We start from the raw sequence: 16,314 nt of genomic DNA on the forward strand, positions 1-16,314 counted from the left end.
CAAGGAGCTTGCACATTTCATCATGTTGGGTTTCTCTTCCTCCGTGAGTAAGTTCCAAAATTGTCCATGAGCTTTCAACTTCAGCTCAATGTCGGTTTGGAGAGTCAAAAGCTCATCTTTCACTCCAGAAGAGTTTATGTGCTGCATGCAATGTTTGATGCACGTGAATCAACCTCAACATCTTCCTGAAAAGGCTAGCACATGAATGTGGCAACAGGCTCAAGCAAAAAAAATTCTTGAAAGCGTTTGTCAAACTCTGACTGACAATTGTCAATGTGCTCCATCTAGTGTACACTGCATGCATTAATTGGAGACTCTATATTGCCCCCTCAATATGATAGTGAGTGCAACAGTTTTGTGCCTCCATGTGTCCTGCGATTGGCTTGCAACCAGTTCCGGGTGTACGCTGGCTCATGCCCGATGACAGCTTGGATTGGCTCCAGCATTCCTGTGACCCTCGTGAGGATAAACATCTTAGAAAATGGATGAATGGATGGATGGATGGATGGATGGATGGATGGATGGATGGATGGATGGATGGATGGATGGATGGATAATACCTTTGGCGTTGGGCGACTATGCAAACAGAAGAGTGAGTGACAAGCAAAAGGCATCAAAGGGGACAGAGGAGGCAAATGTTTGACAACTATGCGAAAACATACGTATGGATGTACACATGCACACTACTTAATTTAAGTTTCTTGGGGCCCATGGTGAACCAAGATGAATAGACTAGCAAAAAAAAAACAAACAAAAAACTCGTGAAAAAGTTGGACTTTACAGATGTGTGCTAGGATGTGACAGTGCATGAAAGTGCTAACATGAATTTTTCAATACTAGAGACATTCATAAGCAAAGGTACCACTGTAAGAGCAAATCACTATAATTTCACACACACGTAAATCATATGTAGATTGAATACAATGTATTCCATACCTCATTCTGCTCTTCAAGGGCACTATAACTTTCCACACAAGTTATTCTCTTGTGCGCACAACCATCAAGATGTTGAAAAAAAGAGAGGCAGGAATTTCAGAGCATGAAAACATGTAAAGGAACGCTTTTCAAAATAAAACAGGAAGTGATCAAATGGTAGCGCTGTCCAACAAATGTCGCCCACAAAATACAGTCCAAAACCATGTGAATCCCAGGAATGTACTTATGTACAAATACTTGTATAATGAATGAACAAATACAGAGAGTGAGTGACGTTTATAAGATTTCTTTAGAAAGAAATGAAAGCATCAATCTTTAGTTGTGTGGCTATAACATCATTCATTTCAAGTGAATGCAGTGTCATCACCCTCTCTTTTTCTTTCTAGTTTTTAAGAATGTGCACCAATTCTTGAATTGAGTCAAGGCTATGTCTGTCCTCGACCTGGTGCGCACCTGCTCCGATGAGCAGCTGCGCTCACATGCGTCTCGTCTTGGTAATTATGGTCCATATATATTGCCACGCGTGCGGCCTGGTCCTTGCCAGATTATTGTACTTCATGTCACATTCCCGCAACTCCATTTCCTTGCCTTTGATGCTGTGTGTACCGAACCCTGCTCTGTTTATGACCCTCCCTTTACACCTGTTGATTCTGACACCCTTACCTGTTTGGATTGCCTGCCTGTGTTTCGACCTTGGACTGAATAAAGACCCTTCCCGAACTGTACCTGTACCTACCCAATTGGGACCATTGATCCTGCTCATAAATTAAAAATCTAGTTCACGGTCTTTTGTCTTTTGTGTATACAGCAAGTATTCTCTCTTCCAGCGACTTCAGTACTGTTCAAAAAGGTACTGGATTTCTCCATCTCTTTGTCATATACAGGTCCCATTTGAGAAAAGCTCCAGGGGGAGGAAGAGCGACTTTTGATTTCATAGTTATGAGAGGATTTTGTGCTTTAAGCCCTAGTGCTTTGGTATTCTGGTACTGACAAAATTGGAACTTTGATAACAGTGTACTGGAGTTGCCAAACAGTTCCTCTCAAGCTAGTCATTAGTTATAATGCTAGTTACTTCTCCTAAAAAGTAAATGCACCAAATGACTTACTCCAATGTAAAAGTAAGTAGTTACCAGCAAAAGTAACTAGTGCATTACATGGCCCCCAACACACACACACACACACACACACACACACACACAAGCCAGATGCAAAAAACAGGTACCTGCACAGAGGTTTGAATTTATTGCAACACATGTTTACATTGAAGTGAATGTTAATGGATTTGTTAAATCCAACTCTTAACAGCATTATTTCCTCTCTCCAACCATCCACCCACCCAACCCAGTCATTTCATTGTTTCAAATAATGTTCCATGGAAAGGAGGATGAGACGGGACCAGTGTCAATGAGTTGTTGAAGAAAGTGAAGAAGGGGAAGGCTTTTTGCTCTAACACTCCAGTTTCCTCCCACATGACATTAATTGCACACTCTAAATTGCCCCTAGATGTGTTTGTGAATGCCACTTTTGTCTCGCACTATGTGCCCTGTGATTGGCTGTCAACCAGTTCAGGGTGTACCCTGCCTCCAGGCCATTGACAGCTGGGATAGGGTCCAGCACTCCCATGACCCTTACAAAATGGACAATGTTCCCTGTAATTTTCCATATCTGGGCATACAGACAAGATCCCTAATATGACATCATGTAGAGGACGCTTCCCAAAACCACGATATCCATTTCAATTTATCCATATGGACTTTATTGAATTAAACCAAAGTGAAGTGAAGGGAAATATATTGTTTGGTCATCATAGATGCCTTTTAAAAATGGATAGAATTCTTTCCAACCAAACATCCAGATGCATTCATTGTGGCAAAGGCACTTTGCAAGGATATCATTCCTACATGTGGTATTCCTGAAAAAATATACAGTGATAGTGCCCATTTTGTTCACCAAAAAGTCTGATAACGGGGTGGTCGCAGGTGTTTAGAATCTGGGAAGACCCGAAAGTCAGTGAAGAATTTATAAAACACTGAACTAAGTATAGGCAACATTTCAACCAGAAGGATCCAAAAGTGGTTACAATCAGCTATTGGGTATTGGATGGCAACGTTATCTGTTATTCTGTTTTTTCTTTTTGTGTGGTACCTATGGGGGCCACATGTACACATATACAAAACGAAAATCCCAGCTATGCTCCAGAAATAATACCTGCAAAAATCCAGAAAGATTATAGAGGAAATGAATAAAACAAATCCAAATTCTACACGTAGCAAGTGGGACTCTGTGCTTCCCACCACTACATCAGAGGGAAAAAATCCATATTCTCCCAAAAGGTGGCACCAGGAAATTTTGCAGATATCTATATCACAGAAAGTGGAACATTTTTAGATAACCTTCCCAGTAGCTAGTACCATGACATAATACTTGTTACTGACCACTTACCTATTTCTCAAGGAGCTATCTAGTGGTGGTGTGGAGATGCTAGGCTGTTTGACAAATTGCTTAGAAATATGACGGAATTCTGTGGTCTTGTAACCTTATTGCTTCATCAACTGTCTTACCAGAGCATCGGATGTTCTAGTGAGGGTTGGAGTCTGCCAAGGCTGCCCTTTGTTACCGAATTTGTTAATAATTTTTATGGACAGAATTTCTAGGCATAGAGGGGGTCCTGTTTGGTGGCGTCAGCATCACATCTCTGCTCTTTGCTGATAATGTGGTTAGGCGGATCGGTGCAGCATCTGCAGTGAGGCGGACTTTGTATAAGTCTGTTGTGACGAAGAAGGAGCTAAGTTGAAAGGCAAAGCTTTCAATTTACCAGTCAATCACCGTCCCTCCCCTCACTTATAGTCATGAGCTGTGGGTTATGTCCGAAAGAACAAGATCCCTGATACAAGTGGCCAAAATGAGTTTCCTCTGCAGGGTATCCAGGGTCTCCCCTAGACATAGAATGAGAGGCTCGGTCATCCGGAAGGGGCTTAGTGTCAACCTGCTGTGCCTCCACATTGAGAGGAGCCAGATGAGGGAGCTGGGGCATCCGGACGTCTTCCTTTTTAGGTGTTCTGGGCACATCCCACAGGAAACAGACTCAGGAGACGACCCAGGACACATTGGAGAGACTATGTGTCTTGGCTGGCTTAGAAATGCCTCGGGATCCCTCCGGAGGAGTTGGTAGAACTGGCTGGGGAAAGGTAAATATGGCTGTCCCTGCTGAAGCTGCTGCTCCCTCGACCTGACCCAGAAAAGTGGACGGATGGATGGATGGATGGATGGATGGATGGATGGATGGAAGTGAAGACAATGCAGTGTGAAGTACCATAGAGGGGACATGGTGATGGGCCATTGGCCTTGCAGCAACCTGTACTTTGAAATTAAGGTGCTGGGATTTGTAGCCAAATGTCATCTTTCAAGGATAGAAATGAGCTCGAGCTCATAGAGCAGGACATTAAGGGGGAATTAAGTCCCTCTAAATCCACAAATGTTATTTCCTTTGGGGTCCACACCAGTGACATCCAGAGGTATCAAGTCTACTGCCATTTGGGACACAGAGAAGGGGGAGCTACGCAAGAGGGTTGAGCCAATTAACATTAACAACTAACAATTTTGAAACTTCCCTGCTGTTCAATAATTTCCCCCACCGGGGTGTTTCAAACCTCTGGACATGACTGGCCCCATATCTTGTTTTATTCAATATCCATTTGAAAATTTATGAGATAGGGGATGTTGCACAATACTGTCAGATTGTTTGTTTCTCTAGGAGTATACATTTAGCAGCGGGCTCTGGACATACTCCTATGAACTCTGTAACAAACTCGAGCAGTGTCACAAACAACGTTGTCGTAGCCACAGTTTTAAAAGTCTTCTCCTTCCATGTGTGTAGTTTGCCATCTTAGATTCCACAATGGTATACTTGGTATTTTACCAGTTTATTTCTTTCGGCCACTGTTTATTTACCGTCATGTGTGTTCTTTGTTTTCCAGTTTAGAACCTCTTCCATATGTGGCCAGAAGAGTTTCTAATGGATGTTGTATAATGTCTTCTCTTTTCCTCTTTCTGTTTTCAGAAAATGTTTTACTTGACGGGAAGCCACAGGGCCTTAGCACCACAGGGAGTCTACCCAATCAAATACATAAATTCAAGTTATTGAGTATGCGTTGACACTTTGATTTATTTAGCTCGCCTGTGTTCACATGGTGCCTCAGAGGTGACGAGGAGACACAGGGAGTGTTTCGGCCTTATTAGAATAATTGCTTTTCCTCGTAAATGGTTAACCTTAAGTAGATGTCTCTGAGCATTTCTATGACTTCTTGATTAGATTCTTCCAAACTATAGTGAGTTTATTTTTTTGGGCTAATATTGTGGTGTTGTTTACAATCAGGTGTCAGTAGCTGCCTCGATGTTTGTAATGAGTTTTGGGGACTCATTAAAGGGGGGTATGTCATGTATTTTGGCATTACAGTTTTTAAGATAAATAGGTAACATATTTTGGAATTATATAAGATAAAACCTGAGTGAAGAGATTTACGGTCTGAGCTTACAAAGAAAGATGGACAAACTTCCTGAATAAGTCTACTTCAAAGGAATTCTATGGCCCATTTGGTGTTTTCACAGTCACCTCATGGATGACTACCTGGGGATACCACCAGGGGTCTTGGTTCTAAAGCTGCACTTATTTGTTTATTGCACCCAGGTCTGCAAGACCCACAGATGTCCCGGGACCAGGAAGGCGGAAGGATGTGACATATGTTACGTGGAGGAGGAAAGGTCCCTGGGAAAGAATGGCGAACCCCCTGTCCGTACGCACAGGGGTGGGGGGAATGTTTTCAGAAATGGACAAAGGAACAAGGGGGACTTTTTAGGTAGGTTAAAAGAAGGTAACAGATGACCAGACGGATTTCTCGCAGCTGTGACACCACTTTAAAAAACAATTACCCCAAAATTCAGTCTCTGAGAGGACTTCCTCCATTTGCTATCCAGAGAGAAAATGCACTTCAAAAACTCAAGGTAAACTTTTAAATACTGATTGAGTTGTATTTTTTTTATAGAAAACATCAAGAACATTACATTTGTGACAGGATACAACTTTTTGCTCATACTATATTATCCTATTTGTTCCATTACGATGGTGTAATTTTACTTTGGTCCCAGAAGCAAGCAGAGGCTGAGACGGTTGTGGTGAAAGCTTTATTGGAGCATTATGATCAAGGTGGATCCCTGCAGTGTATTGAGAGGTAGTCAGGACAGGAAAAATGCAAGAGGCAGTGACGTGACCAGGTTTGTGGCTTGTAGGTTTGGTGGAGGGGTCAGTAAGGGAAGGAGCACTGAGGACAAGGAAGAAGACGGAGGTCAGAGGTATAGAAAGACTACCAAAGAAAATTTATAACTCTGGCAAGAGTTTCCGGTATTTGCCAGACATTTATGCAGGTGATGATGACGCCTGATTGATTAAAGGTGTGTGGAAATGGTGGAGGTTATTTGAGAGAATGAGAGGGGGGGGGGCAACAGAGGGAGAAAGAGAGAGGGGGGGCAAGAGGAGCCCAAAGCACCACACAAGCTTCAAGAAAAGACTGCAAGGCACAGCTCATGACACTTCCTGATTTGACATCATCTGTTCTGCTTAGTTTAAGGCGAAATAGACTATTTATAAGTACTCTTTTAACCTACCCAATTGGGACCATTGATCCTGCTCATAAATTAAAAATCTTGTTCACGGCATAAGTAGCTTTGGCAGGCTTTTGGAGTAACTTGGATTTATATTGGCTGTAATGTATGCATGTGGAAAATGTGTTGGAAACTTTGTAAGTTTCCGTATGAAAATTAGTACAAGCCTGGTGTTAGCTCCCTTCTCTAATGAGAACTATCATGGACTACTACAGAGGGTGTCAATTCTGGAATCGAAAATCGGCCGTCTTGAAGTCTATGTGGAGGTAAATGGACAGTCCAGGAATCAAACCACTCCACAGATGTCTCAAAATGGTGAGCAGAGGTGTGCTAACAGAGAGCCACCTAGCTCAACAACAAGGACTGACATGAACAGTGGAAAGGAAAACGGAAACCCTACCAGTTCTCCCTGGAATTTACTGGGAGCAAAGCCCAAACATATGGGACATTTAAAAAGGAAGAGACAACAGCACCATGAAATTACCAAAGAATCTGGCTGGCCTGCATTGCAGGTCGACTCATCACCAAGTGAGCAGCCATGGATGGTCATTACAGTGAAGAGCAAGAAAAAAGAATGTGAGTCAGTGCACAATATTGATGTCAGACTTCCAAATGGATTTGAGGCCCTCTTACAAAACCCAGACCAAGAACGCTCATCCACCACCACTGAAAGGTATTAAATCAAATCATCTGGAAAAAAATTGGGACCCCCAAATATTAATAATTGGTGTTGGAGCCATCAAGGATTTGAAATGCTTTTGCAGTAAGAAGAACACCAAAATACCGTGTTTTACTAATGACACAGTGTCTGATATTTCTCAAAAAAATCCTGGAGATCACTGAGCAGCACCCAATTATGAAATCTGTCATTATACACACAGGGGGACTGGATGTTCTCAACCAGCAATCAGAGGTACTGAAGCAAGATTTCATTGATCTCCTAACAAAGGTGCAAGGGATGGATGCTCAGGTTTTTATAAGCGGACCTCTCCCACTTGTACGATCTGGAGATGAACGTTTCTCGAGGCTCCGTCAATTGAATAGGTGGTTAGGCGAGGTGTGCACTGCACTATCCTTGAGTTTCATTGACAATTTCTGCCTTTTTTGGAAGCGTAAAAATCTTTACAAAGCAGATGGTTTCTGTCTAAATAGACAAGGTGTTAAGTAATTAGCTACCAACATTTTCTACTGTGAGCGTCATTCACCTCCCTGTAAAGAAAATGTTGACAAAAACCAAGGACAGAAGGATCCAGTTATTCCCAAACAATCGGAGGAACAAAAGATAAGGCGAGACAAGGTGGACACAGATTCATTTGCATCAAACAATCTGATGAGCAAATGACACATGGAATGTGAAAGCACTTTAAATCTCCCACACCTCTTCCTGCCCTATAAGAGCCATCCACACCTCAGAATCTCCCCTCTATGACTACACCAACTATACAATCCGCAGGAGATCTTGCCTCCCCCTCTCCCAGCCTTAATGCAATGTTGGGTTTGATTGATAGGATGAAGACTAGTGTCAACGATGGAGTCCAGCCCATACCACACCAAGATCCTTCCTTCCATCCCTTCTCCCCTGAAACCACTGTCCACTAAGAAGCAAAAGGCCCCTCCTCCACTCATGAAGACTATCTGTAAATCTGACTGATATTTACCAGATCTTTTCCAGAATAACTCAGACCCCTATGGAGATCAAGCATTTTTCAACCCTGTAATTACAAGGGACAGAAAGTTGGTCAAAAAGATCTGCCACCAAGAAAGTAGAACTTCCAACTTAGTGAGGATAAATGTGAGTCTATTGAAAAATTCTCTCCAGCAATCTCTGTGAGACAAACTCTTTTTACAACCTATGGTCTGGACTTTTTGTTATTAAATGAAACGTGATTAACAGAAAGTAGCTGTAAAACCATTTTAAATGAGGGAACACGAGCAGATTTTAATTTTATGAACAAGTGTCGAACAGGGAAAAAAGGTGGTGGTATTGCTGTTATTTTTAAATCATTATTTCAATCTAGAGAAATTATACTGGGTGATTTTAGTTCTTTTGAATATGTGTTATTTAAATGTAACCCAAAGGTTACGTTTTAATAATTTATAGATCTCCAAGATACAATGGAAAATTTAAGGAGGATTTTTCAGAACTGCTGTCAGTTATTTGTACTTAGTATAACTATTTTGTCATAACAGGTGACTTTAACATTCATGTTCACAATAACATGCAAAAAACATCCAAAGAACTTTCTGCAATACTAGACACATTTGACCTCTCTCAACATATTAAGAATCCAACTCACACTCAAGGTCACATCTTAGACCTGGTCATCTCTAAGGATGTTGAAATTCTATTGCTTGACATTAAGAATATGGCTATTTCTGAGCATTTTTGTGTATTTTTTGAATTACAGATTGTTCCAAAAATTCATACAACTTATATTTCTATTAGGAAAAGGTACATAAATGAGAGTACTGCCACTATGTTTATGAAGACTGGCTGTGCCACAGACTGTAAATGCTGATACAGTTGATGAAGTTTTGGACAATTTCACCTTGAAAATCACAAATGCCATGAATGCTGTCGCTCGTGTTAAAACTAAGACCATCCTGAAGCAACCTAGAACACCGTGGAGGAGCACAATGATCATCAAGAGATCTAAATCCGAGTGTAGGAAAGCGGAATGCAAGTGGAGAAAAAATAAACTCCAAATTGACTATGACCTCTACAGACAGTCTTTGTAATTTTAACCAAGAATTAGTTAGAGCTAGACAGGAACACTTTTTTGAAATCATCAGTAAAAACTTAAATAATGCTCGTGCTCTATTTGCTGTGGTTGACAAGCTGACAACGCCCCCAGATCAGATAGATCAAGAAATCGTAACAGTTGACAAATGCAATGAGTTTGCATGTTGTTTTTGTGAAAAATCCATCAGGTCAAATGTCACCACAGATCAGCAAAAAGATAGAATGATCTCACATCAGAAGCCACCCAGAGAAAACTCCATTAACTTGTCAGAATTCGATACAGTTGACCAAAAAACTGTAGAGAAAACTGCTCAGCAGTTGAAACCATCAACAAGCTGTCTCGACTCAATACCATCTGACTTGTTCAGAACTATTGTGAAGTCAGAGCTACCTGATTTGCAGCGAATAATCCATTGCTCACTTCAGTCAAAAGTTTCCTGAAGCTCTTAAAGTAGCTGCTGTTAAGCCTCTTCTAAAAAACAGCACTGGACGATTCAATGTTAGCAAGCTATAGACCCTTATCAAATCTCCTGTTCATAGCCAAGATTTTTGAGAAAGTTATTTTTAATCAAGTCAGCAATTTCTTGAATTCAAATGGACAAATTTTGACAAATTTCAATCAGGTTTCCGAACTTATCATAGTACAGCTCTTATCAAATTGTTAAATGATATAATGTTGAATACTGACTCAGGAAAGGTGTCAATTGGTCTTGTTGGATCTCAACACGGCTTTTGATACGGTAGATCACAATAAACTGCTCAACAGGTTGGAAACGTGGTTCGGACTAAATGGAAAGGTCCTTAAATGGTTTAGGTCATACCTGGATTAAAGGAGCTACTTTGTGACCATTGAAGGTGCTCGGTCTCAGCAGATGGCAATGACCTATGGTCTCAAGGGTCAATTCTTGGACCTCTCCTGTTCAGCCTGTTAATGCTACCCTTGGGTCAAATTCTTCAACACTTTAATTTTGACTTCCAGAGCTATGCAGATGACACAGTTATATTTAGCAGTGTCTCCAGATGACGACAGTTCAATTGAGGTATTGTGCCACTGTCTGAATCAGATAAATAACTGGATGAGCCAACATCTTCTTCAACTAAATCACAACAAAGCTGAGACAATTGTTTTTGGCAATAAAGAAAAGAGAATTGCTGTTAGTAAACACCTGGACTCTCTATCTTTAAAGACCAAAGACCAAGTCCGAAACCTTGGTGTTCTGATTGATTCCAACCTGACTTTAATCATATCAAATCAATCACAAAAATGGCCTTCTACCATCTTAAGAACATATTGAGAGTGAAGTCTTGTATGTGTCAAGCATACCAGGAAAAACTCATCCATGCTTTTATCTCGAGTAGACTTGACTACTGTAATGGTCCTCTGACTTGACTCCTGAAAAAATAGTATTAAACAGGTGCAGCTCATTCAGAATGCTGCAGCTCATGTTCTGACCAAAACAAAACAGTCAGAGCATATAACTCCAATCCTAAAGTTCTTGCACTAGCTTCCAGTCAGCTTTAGAATAGATTTTAAAGTTCTGCTACTGGTCTTTAAATAAATAAATGATTTATGTCCTGAATGCATGAAAGAAATGCTTACGGAATACAAACCCACTACAACTCCGAGATCAACTGACTCAGGTCAAATAGTGGAGTGCAGAGTCCAAAGCAAACATGGTGAAGCAGCATTTAGCTATTATGCTAAACACAAATGGAATAAGTTGCCAAGAGAGGTGAATGTTTTTAAATCCAGGTTATATATATATATATATATATATATATATATATATATATGTACATTTTTTTAAAAGCTATTTTGTAGACCACACGCTTGATTTACGAGTTGTTTCTCTCATTTCTTTGTGTAACGTCACGCGCTCCCCTCAATAATTATTCTTGAATTAGTGCCGAACGTACGTAAGTCCTGACCGAGTACGACAATCACTACTTTATTGTCCTCAAACATCCTTCCCTCAGTCTTGGTGTCTCGGTGCACGTCGAAGGCTTTTAGGACTGCTAGTCCTGTTTAGCTTAGCTAATTAGCCGCGAACAAAGGGACACGTTTGTGCAGTCAGATCATCGCAAAATATCGCTCAACACAGATCAAGTGTGTCAATCATTCACACTTAGCTATGTTATGCAAGCGAAGAACTGCTAATTCATTTATATGAGACATGTATTGAAAATCAAATATATGGCATACCTTCGTGCAAACATATCTGTTCCGGTTGATGGATTCAGTTGATCATGCGGTCTTCCACAAAGTTTGATCCATCAAAGGCATTTTTCGTACTCGGTCATCTGTTCCGGTTGATTTTAGATGGATCCAGTTGATGATGCGGTCTTCCACAAAGTTTGATCCATCGAAGACATTTTTTGTATTGGGTCTTCGGTTTTGGAAAGGGTACGAATTGAACTCCACCAACTAGCCTTTCAGGATACCTGTCATCACTATTATAAAGTCCGTGACTCCACCTCTTAACCATATTTATTGTTAAAGAACCCAAATACGCGATAAAACGCCAATAGAAGCTATACTGGACCATCCAGCGTTGTCTGAGAAAACTGCGGGTCCAAAAAGGGGCGTGGTTTATGCAGATCTCTGGCCTCTGATTGGTCAGTGACACGGTTTGCGCAATTTCTACGGAGGGCTCAATTGACATTGTTAACACACTTCTTTGTATAGATTTTACATCTTGCACGTCTTAGCAGGAATAGTCCCTATAAACAGAAATGTCTCTTGTTCTTTGTTCTTGCTGCTATATTCTTCCTTGTTGTGTTTGTCGTACCAGGGCAGCACCGACTGCTGGAGAAAAATTCCTTGTGTTTTTACACACTTGACCATTAAATCTGATTCTGATTCTGTTATGCTGTCTAACCCATAACACCACAGCTCCCCGTCCCCTATAAAGAAATATCTACCACTTAAAAAAAATTAATATATTGTTCCTGTTTTAACTTTACTCTTCTTAGCATTGTAACTGTTTGTCAACAACTAACAACAATCTGCATAAACATTTTTTTTCCATTGAATAAGAAAATAATAAAGTACAGGTACAAATTCTCAAAGCATACGGACAACAGCTTATAAACATGTCAACAATCCACACTTTTGTCCTACATTCCATGTTTGTCTTTTTCTTTACGTATATATATGTACATTTTGTCTTGGTACACAGTATTCCTCAAACTGCCATTAGCTGTGCCAGAATCAAATTAGTTTCATCAAGATGAAAAGTATTCTATATATTCAAGGGATCTTCCCCTATGACATGTAAAAGATTGTGAGCTTTCAGTTTCTCATCATGTCCCCATCCTGCACTTGCTTTGCTTGAAATGCTTCCAGTTATCTGCAAGATTACCATTCAGCTGCATGGCGCAAGGTGCACGTAGCTTTTCCATGACCATGCGTGAGGTAAATTACCGTAACTCCACAGCTTTTTGTTGTTGGTTAATTTCCAAATCCGGCACGGGATCCTTTTCTCCATGTCCATTCTGTAGCCATCCTCTGCTTCACTTTTCACACCGTAGCAAACTCCTTTTGACGTGTTACTTTGCTAATATAGCTTACTCACGCTACCGGAGACTTTTCTTTTTCTGTCTCTCTTACTTGGCTCCCCCGTGGCAAACATTCCATCCAAACCTGGTCATGGCCACTTCTGACACCATGTGTTATCTTGTTATATTGTATAACAAATAGACGAGGTGTATTTCAAAGCATTCAATCTTTACTTCCACACTGTAGAACACCAACACAAGACCAAAAATCCGCTATCAGGTTACTTTCGCATCTCCTCCATCTGGCTACCGAGGATGCCAGGTAATTTAGTTGTCATGCTATCTAACCGATACCACCACAATTTTTAATCCTATCCAACCTGCTCACTCCAAGCGAGAACCTCATCCCCTTTATTTCTGCCACCCTCAGTTCTGCTTCCTGTTGTCTCTTTAGTGCCTCCATTTTGAACCCGTTCATCATGGCTGGCCTCACCACTGTTTTATAAACTTTGTCGTTCATCCCAGCAGACTCTTCTGTCACATAACAGACCAGACACCTTAAGCCGCCTGTTCCAACCTGCTTGAACCCGTTTCTTCACTTCTTTACCACACACACCATTGCTCTGGAATGTTGACCCCCCCACCACCCAAGTATTTGAAGTCATCCACCCTCTCCATCTCTTCTCCCTGGAGCCTCACTCTTCCCACTCAACCCCTGTCATTCATGCATATATATTCTGTTTTACTTGGGCTAATCTTCATTCCTCTCCTTTCCAGTGCATGCCTCCATTTTTATAATTGTTCCTCCACCTGCTCCCTGCTTTCACTGCAGATCACAATGTCATCTGCATTGTGTTTAGCCTTCATCACCTCTACCTTTGTCCTACGACGCCTCTCAATGTATTCCTTTCGCCTCTCCTCAGTCCATGTATCAACCTCAGCCTCAAACAAGTAAACACTGTGCAATCACATATTTAGAGTTTTTACTCAGTTCAAGTTTAATAGTGAAAAATATTTGTTTTCACTGCATGTTACTTCTCGTCGATGAAGGTGTTGTTTTTGGTTAATAGATTTTGCACTTTTTTTTATTTTATTTCAATCCATTTATGTTTTAAAACTATTTCAGTTGAGTGAATGATATCAAACAGCTATTATTATTTTTGGAGTGGACGGTTGTCCGGCTTGGTGGGTGTGAAAGTCCATCCATCCATCCATCCATCCATTATCCAAGCTGCTTATACTCACAAGGTTAACGTTAGAGCTGGAGCCTTACCCAACTAGCTTCGGGCGAAAGACGGACCCTGAACTGGTCGTCAGTCAGTTTCAGGGCAGATATCAACACCATCACTGAGCGGGAATTGATCCCACGCTCCCTCCATGAAAATCAGCCATGGGTACCACTACACCATCAGTGACCACCTGTGGAGAGATGGAAGCAATTTAGAAAGGTGGCTGGGTAGTTTTTCGACCAACTTGTTCAACAGAGTACTAGCAGATGCAAAGATCCCTGAAGAATGGAGGAAACTGTGCTAGTCCCCATTTTTAAGAACAAAGGCGTTGTTCAGAGCTATGCTGAGCTGAGGAATAAAGTTGATGAGCCACACAATGAAGTTTTGAGAAAGAATAGTGGAGGTTAGACTCAGGACAGAATTAAGTATTTGCAAGCAACAGGATGGTTTCATGCCTCGAAAGAGTACCACGGATGCATTATTTGCCTTGAGGAGTGTAATGGAAAAGTACAAAGGTCAGAAGGAGCTACATTGTGTGTTTATTGGTCTAGAGAAAGCTTATGACAGAATACCAAGAGAGGAACTGTGGTAGTGCATGCGTTAGTCTGGTGTGGCAGAGAAGTATATGTTGGTAATTGGTGGTATGTTTCCATCGGTTGTTGGACATTGAACATGCTGTAGGAACTTTTGGAGTACATTTTTCAGATTTGTCCTATCTATTCGTCCATGTCGCACTTGTACTTGTATATATATATATATATATGGATATATTTATTTATACCATAGACACACACAGTGAACAGAGTGACAGTGTTTCCGGTATCACCATACATCCTATAATGCAACAGAACAAAAAAGAAACGCGCCCTTACAACTTATTGGTGTTAAGTGAATCACCTGACACCCTCCCACCACACACTACATAACTAGTGTAAAAATATGAGAACATAATTCAACATCCCTACTTGTTCTCATCCCCATAAAACCATGTGCTCACTTTCCAAAGAACCATGTTTTGAACTTCAGTATTTTTGGTTTTGCAACAGACTTTGTCAACATATCTGCTGGCATTTCTTCTGATGAACAAAAAACAAAATTTATTTTCCCTTCATTGAGTATGTCTGTTATAGAATGGTATTTCACATCAATGTGTTATGACCTCTGTCTATTCACTGGGTTTTTGCACAGTGCCATAGCACCCTGGTTATCCCCATGAATCATAGTACAACTGTAAATTTTTTTATCCATGCCATTTATCAACTGAGTAAGATAAATGCTTTCTTGAGTAGTAGAGGCCATTGCAATGTATTCTGCCTCACAAGTTGAGAGAGCAACTGTTGTTTGCTTCTTTGACTTCCAATTTTGTTAGGCTGAAGCAGCACACTGTGGTGCTTCGTCGATCTTCAACTGAAGATGCCCAATCAGAGTCAATGAAGGCCATTAAGTTTAAATCCTTCTAATTTTTCTTGAAACACAGCTCAGAGTCACTTGTACCTTTCAAGTACCTCAAAACACGTTTGGTAGATACAAAGTTTTCTGCTTTTGGTTTCGCCATAGTTTGTGAGTTTGCTTACAATCCAGCTAATATCTGGCCTGGTACAGGTCGTGGCATAAATCAAACTGCCAACAATTTCACGATACTCTTTGGGATTCACAACTTCATTTGTATTGCTCTCATTAGTTTCTGGTTTGGTTCACATGGTGTGTAGCGTGGTTTACAATTTGACATTCCAAATCTATCAAGCATTTTTAAGATGTACTTTTTCTGACTCATTTTGATTTGTTCACCATCTTGTTCAAACTCAATACCCAAGAAGTATGACCTTTCTCCTAAATCCTTTATATTGAATCCGGACTTCATTGTGTCTTTGAATTTGTTTAGGATGTCATTGTTGCTTGCTGCAATTATTAAATCATCTACCCAAATGATGACCAAGATCACATCATCTTCAAACTGTTTTCTATAGAAACAGTGGTAAGATGGATTTCTTACAAAGTTGTCTTTTACCAAGTGATCATGTAGAAGCTGTTAACATCCATTTGGTGGACAATGAGCTCATTTTGTACATCTCTCTGCATCAACGCTCATACTGATGTAATGTTTGCTGTCGGGGCAAATGTTTTGTAATAATCGATACCCTCTGACTATGATCTTTAGCTACATATCTAACTTTAAAGATTTTACCCCCTTTCGTGTATTCTTTGATGGCATATACCCATTTTCCTCCTACTGCCTTGCAGCCTTCAGGT

Source organism: Syngnathoides biaculeatus, chromosome 11 (assembly GCF_019802595.1).
Source record: "Syngnathoides biaculeatus isolate LvHL_M chromosome 11, ASM1980259v1, whole genome shotgun sequence".
Classification (NCBI taxonomy): Eukaryota; Metazoa; Chordata; class Actinopteri; order Syngnathiformes; family Syngnathidae; genus Syngnathoides; species Syngnathoides biaculeatus.